Genomic DNA, 6,000 nt, shown 5'->3' on the forward strand with positions numbered 1-6,000 from the left:
AGTGTCTGATTGTCTGGTGACTGTTCAACCAATCAAAGTGTAATATGCTAATGATATGCTAAGGCTGCTCAACTGCTTGCTATGACGTACACTGACCACCAGGGGGGAGATGCTTCGACCAGTTGATTAGCTTGCTGCTGGGGTCCAGCCAATTGGGACTGGGCGAAACGGGGCTGGACACGCCCTGGACCACTCCCATCGTCCCTCCCCAGCCCTGATCATGCACTGGTGGGGTCCCTCGCCCTGGCCTGCACCCTCTTGCAATCCTGTACCGCTTGGGGAATGTCAGAGAGCCAGTTTCAGCCAGGTCCTGCAGGCCACTCCCTTTGGGAGGGCGCCAGATGCAGGGCTCATGGCTGGCAAGTGCTGCTATGGTGAACGCGAGCCACTCCCGATTGGGACTGATTGGGCACGAGCCTGCAGCAGGCACAGTAGGGCTGGGATGAGTGGGAGCGGCAGGTAGGAGCTGCAGGCAGCGTTGGATTGCAGGTTTTGTCCCGATCCCCACAGGCCATCCCGAGGGACCCCACCCGTACACAAATTCTTGGACTGGGCCTCTAGTCCTAGATAATAAAAGGGTAATATGCAAATTGACCCTACAAGCAGAACGACCGGTGGCTATAACACGCACTGACCACTATGGGGCAGACACTCAACACAGGAGCTGCCCCCTGGTGGTCAGTGTGCTCCCACAGGGGGAGTTCCGCTCAGCCTCAAGCCAGGCTGGCAGCTGTGAGCACAGTGGTGGTGGCAGGAGCCTCTCCTGCCTCCTTAGCAGCACTAAGAAGTCCAACTGCTATTTAGGCCTAATTCCCCGGGGAGCGGGCCTAAGCCAGCAGGTGGACATCCCCTGAGAGGTCCTGGACTGCAAGAGGGCACAGGCCAGGCTGAGGAACCTGCCATCCCCACCCTGAGTGCATGAGCCTCGAGTCCTATCTAATAAAAGGGTAATATGCAAATTAATCATCACTCAGTCACAAAGATGGTGACGCCCATAGCCACAAGATGGTGGCACCCAGTCCTCTCAGCCCTGCCGGAGTCCCCCAGGGCGGCTGCTGAGAGCGGGCAGCATGAGTGGCCTGGCAGAATGCTTGCTTCGTCTCCACGGCGATGAGGCAAGCATTCCATGGGCCTCTGGCAGATGGGCCTCTGGCCATGCCGGGCCGTGGATGGGCCTCTGGGCCGTGGAAAGCCTCTGGGCAGCAGGCACGGTGTGGCCAGGCCCTGCAAAGAGCTACTGGCACATGGATTTGGGCGCTGGGCTACTAGTTTAGTATAAAATATTTATTTAAGTAAAACTCCCATACCTGTGGACATGTTTCTATTGCTTTTCTCTTTGAGTCATTCATCCCTGTTCTTCAGCATGCCTCATAATTTTTTTACTGAATTCTGGATATTTAATGAACATTCATGGCAATAAGTTTTCTTTTGGGAGGCACATAGGGTGCAGGCAGATCACAATAATCCTGAGAAAGGTTGGCATTAATGTTTAATTGGGCAAGTCTGTTCCAGGCAGATTTATTTCCAGAGACATAGCCTTTCTGGGGTCTCAAATGAAAGTCTGGGCATTCACAATTTCTCTTATATTTTAGCAATTTCTAAGCTCCATCCTGTGTATCCTTAGGAAGAAATGTCTGCTCATCTCTAGCCTCATAGCTGCTGTTTCCTGATGGATTTGTTGATGTTACTCTGTGCATATATATCTTAAAGTTCACAAACTCCTCAAGAGAAAATCGAATTATCTGTCATTTCTTTCTGAAATTTTGCCCCTCAAATTTCAACCACTTTGGCAGAGTCAAACCCTATCCTCTCTTGCCTCTACCCAGTGAGCCTGTAGCTTTTTTTTTCTTTTACAGATGTGAAGTGTTATTTTTTTTCCATTTATTTTTAGAAAGAGGGAAATATCAATATGAGAGACACAGATTGGTTGCCTCTCAATCAGGGCTAGGATTGAGCCTTCAGCTGAGGTATATGCCCTTGACCAGAATCGAACCCAGGACCCTTCAGTCCACAGACCAATGCTCTATCCACTGAGCCAAACTGGCTAGGGCAAGCCTGTAGCTTTTTACTCAGAATTTATTTCCTCATTTTGTGAATTAGAAAATGACTCAGGGAAAAGGCCAGATTGACTTTAAAGCTCTCCTTGTTATGCTTTCCTTCTCTTAGGAATCATAGCTCCTCAAAATCTGCACCAGTTGTCTTCAAACAAATGTTTTATATACTTACTAGTGACCTGGTGCATGAAATTCGTGCACATTAAAAGGGGATTAATTAGAGGAAATAATTTAATATTGCTATTTGCCCTTTCTCTATAATAGAAGTGTCAGAGATGAAAGAAAATTAGTAAAATGTATATGAAAACCTTGTCAGAGTCTGGGGCACACCACGGGACCCAGAGTCAAGTCCCCGCCCACCCACATGCACCTCAAAATCACGTGAGACCCAGACCTGGCTGCCCCCCGCAACTGGGCTAGATCCAGACCCGGCCAATCCCATCCTTGTCAAGCCCTGTCAGGCAGGGGATGTAGCCTCAGGTCCCCTGACCTGGCGCCAGGACAAGGGGCATGGCCTGAGGTCCTCCATCAAGCTCTGCCAGGTGGGGGACATGGCCTGAGATCCCCTGTCAAGCCTCTCTGGGTGGGGCACATGGCCTGAGGTCCCCCGTCAAGCCCCGCCAGGTGAGGGACGCAGCCTCAGGTCCCCCGGTCCAGCACCGGGGGGGGGGGGGGGGGTACGGCCTCAGGTCCCCCGTCAAGCCCCACTGGGCGGGGGCGCGGCCTGAGTTCCCCTGACCCAGCACTGGGGGTGCACCTTGAGGTTTCCCATCAAGCCCCGTTGGGTGGGGGGCATGGCCTAAGGTCCCCTGTCAAGCCCAGCAAGGCAGGGGGTTGTAGCCTCAGGTCCCCTGGCCTGGTGCTGGGGTGGGGGCATGGCCTAAGGTCCCTTGTCAAGCCCCACCTGGTGGGGGGCACAGCCTGAGGTCCCCTGGCCTGGCACTGGGGTGGGGGGTACAGCCTGAGGTCCCCTAGGCCAGCACCAGGACGGGAAGCGCACCTTGAGGTCCCCTATCAAGCCTCGCCGGGCGAGGGTGTGGCCTCAGGTCCCCTGGCCTGGCACTGGGGCCAGGGGTGCAGCCTGAGGTCCCCCAGCCTGATGCCAGGGCAGGGGGCGTGGCCTGAGGTCCCCTGTCAAGCCCCACCAGGGTGGGAGAGGGCGTAGCCTCAGGTCCCTGCTGGTTGCTCGTGAAGGCTCCTTATGGGAGCTTGGCCTCAGCTGTGGGTGCAGCCATCTTTGTGACGGAGTGATGGTCAATTAGCATAATCCCTCTTTATTAGATACGATATTTTATTCAGCTTTTATAGTTTTTTTATGGCATAAAATTAGTCTGCAATAAGCTATTCCATCATGACTGGAACCTCGATGAATAAATATATATCAATTTACCAAGTTAAGCATACAAAACCAGGTCACATACCTTTTAATATTCAAATTAAAAATTCCCAAACATCATCAAATAGGGCCATGGATGTCTTTCATCCCAACTCAGGATGTCCCAATGAAAGTCTAAGATACTTAGAGATGCTTATTGAGTCCAAGATGTCATTCCTACTTATTGTATCATGACCAGAGTATCTATCTGGTTTATTTACCAGGGCTTCTACTGATGCTGTTGCTTTCATCCAGGGTTGCTTTGAAAACTCATGGATCTCTCTCTCTAAATAAATTGTACTTTAGTGCCTGACACATCACTATAAATGGTGCCACCCTGATCTCTTAGAGGTCAGGATTGGTGAAGAAACCCCCTTTCCCTGTGTCAGTATAATTTATGGACTCACAAACCTAGGCTTCAAATCTTATAGTTATTTCATTATAGAGATCGTTCAGAAAAAAAAAAAAAAAAAAAAAGACAAAGAAATCGTTTACTCCTGGTATTCATGTAATGGATGGGTGGTTGCATCAGAAGGATTTCTTGCCTTAATCACATGCTGGACCAGAACAAGCCCTTTCATGTACACTGTGTTTTCTAATCCTCAAGTAAAGATGGAATTCTTTCCCTCATTGCCCTAAAGTCTGTTGCAATTTCTGTCACTGGATCAATCAGAGTTCAGCTAAGGAAAAATTTACAATTATTCCAAAGAGCAATCATCTGAATGTGATTTACCCAGCAAGGTTTCCCCTCTCTGTGGCTCTGTTGTTCATTGAATGCCTAAGAGGACCACTTTTAGTGTTAAAGAATTGTCCATAGACCTGATATACATTGGAAAGCTAATAGAGAAAATGTATTAGTTTATTATTGTTGTTGTAACAAATTACCATAAATGTAGTGACTTAACACAAATTTATTATCTCACAGTTCCTGACATCAGAAGTCCAAAGTCAATCTCAGTGGGTTAAATTCAAGCTGTCATATGACTCAGTTCCTCCTGGAGGTTATAGGGGAGAATTAATTCATTTCCTTGCCTTTTTTTTGTTTGTGGTGGCCACCTGCATTGCTTAGCTTATGGTCCTCTCCTCTGTCTTCAAAGCCAGAAGCATAGCATCCCTCTCTCTCTCTCTCTCTCTCTCTCTCTCTCTCTCAACTGAATTCCTAAACTATTTGTGCAGAAAATTAATCTGCTGTGTATTAAATCTCCAGAAAAAGTTTGTTTAAACCTCTTTTAGTAATTCCAGTGTTCTTCAACATTTTAGTTAGAATTTTAATATTTCTAGATTTAAAAATGCACCTAAATGAATGATATTTTAAATGCCAGGGACATTTTAAGTTTCAAAACAGAATGCATTTTTGAGATTCAAATTAAAAAAAATATCCTCATAGAAATCAATGGAAATTATATAAGCCACAGGGATAATGATAATCTTTTAAGTTCGAAAGATGGATATTTTAAAGAAAAAAAATGCCTATTTTCAACATCTTTTAGAGTTATACAATAAATTTTGTTATTAAAGAATATGCAAGTATATCATGTTTAACTTGAATTTCTTGGCCTATTTAGAGAACATAACTCACCCCTCATCCCTTACACCTCTGCCAAAAATTAAATACTAGTACATAAACAAGGGTGTGTTTTTCCTAGTTTTTAACCAAGTCATCATGAAAAATGGTTTTCTTACCTTCTAAGTTTAGCATTTCCTTCAAACCTTCATAGACTATACACTTTGAAAATAATGTTGAAAACTGTGAGATGGCAGAACTGTCATTCTGAATGAAATTTCCTCATTGGCTCCATACACATCTGTCATTATGGCTGGTACTGATATGCTCACTATAGGGCAGAAGGCTGGTTTGGGAGCCAAGGGCTTTAAAAACATGCAAGGATTTTGTTGAAATATGGGTACTATTGAAAGTATATCAGGACTCAGCACTTACAATAGGTGGTTATTGCCGGACGTTGGGCGCCATTTAGCGCCGGTGGTCTTGATCCAGCATCTAGAAGGGTTCTGTAAACCTGGAAAAGGGGCTGTGCACAAATTAAATAAGAGTCCAGAGATGAAACATAATTTTGAAAGGCATTTGGGGGGCAGAGGAGCTTTAGCTAAAGGAGCTAAATTCTCCTTGTCTCAGGATCCCTTGCTTTTTATTAACACAATTTGTCCTAAGGCAAGGTGGAGATATACACTTCAAAGGGTAGGGTTTCTTTCAGAATCCGTTGTCAGATTGAGGAATAGCCTTAAGCTGTTCAGGTGTTTGGCCAACAGGAGGCAATAACATGTAGATTAAGATGCCCTGAGCTGTCTGGCAGCAAGCAATCATTTAATGCATCCTTTTCAGGTTTGAGTAAATGACTTTAGCCATTCCCAGCAGGCGATAACATATGTGACTCAGCCCTTGTTGAGTCTCCAAGTTCCATCAATCTTTTGATGAAATTCTTGCAATTATGACATGCTTCCAGCAGGTTATATTCCCAGGAAATTGGGATGATTTAGATTTGGGGGACAAACAAAGGTTCCTTATAAAGAGGTCCAAGAGCATATAATTACAACCCTTGTGTGTGGACAGAG

This window comes from Plecotus auritus (assembly GCF_963455305.1).
Source record: "Plecotus auritus genome assembly, chromosome: 2".
Taxonomy (NCBI): Eukaryota; Metazoa; Chordata; class Mammalia; order Chiroptera; family Vespertilionidae; genus Plecotus; species Plecotus auritus.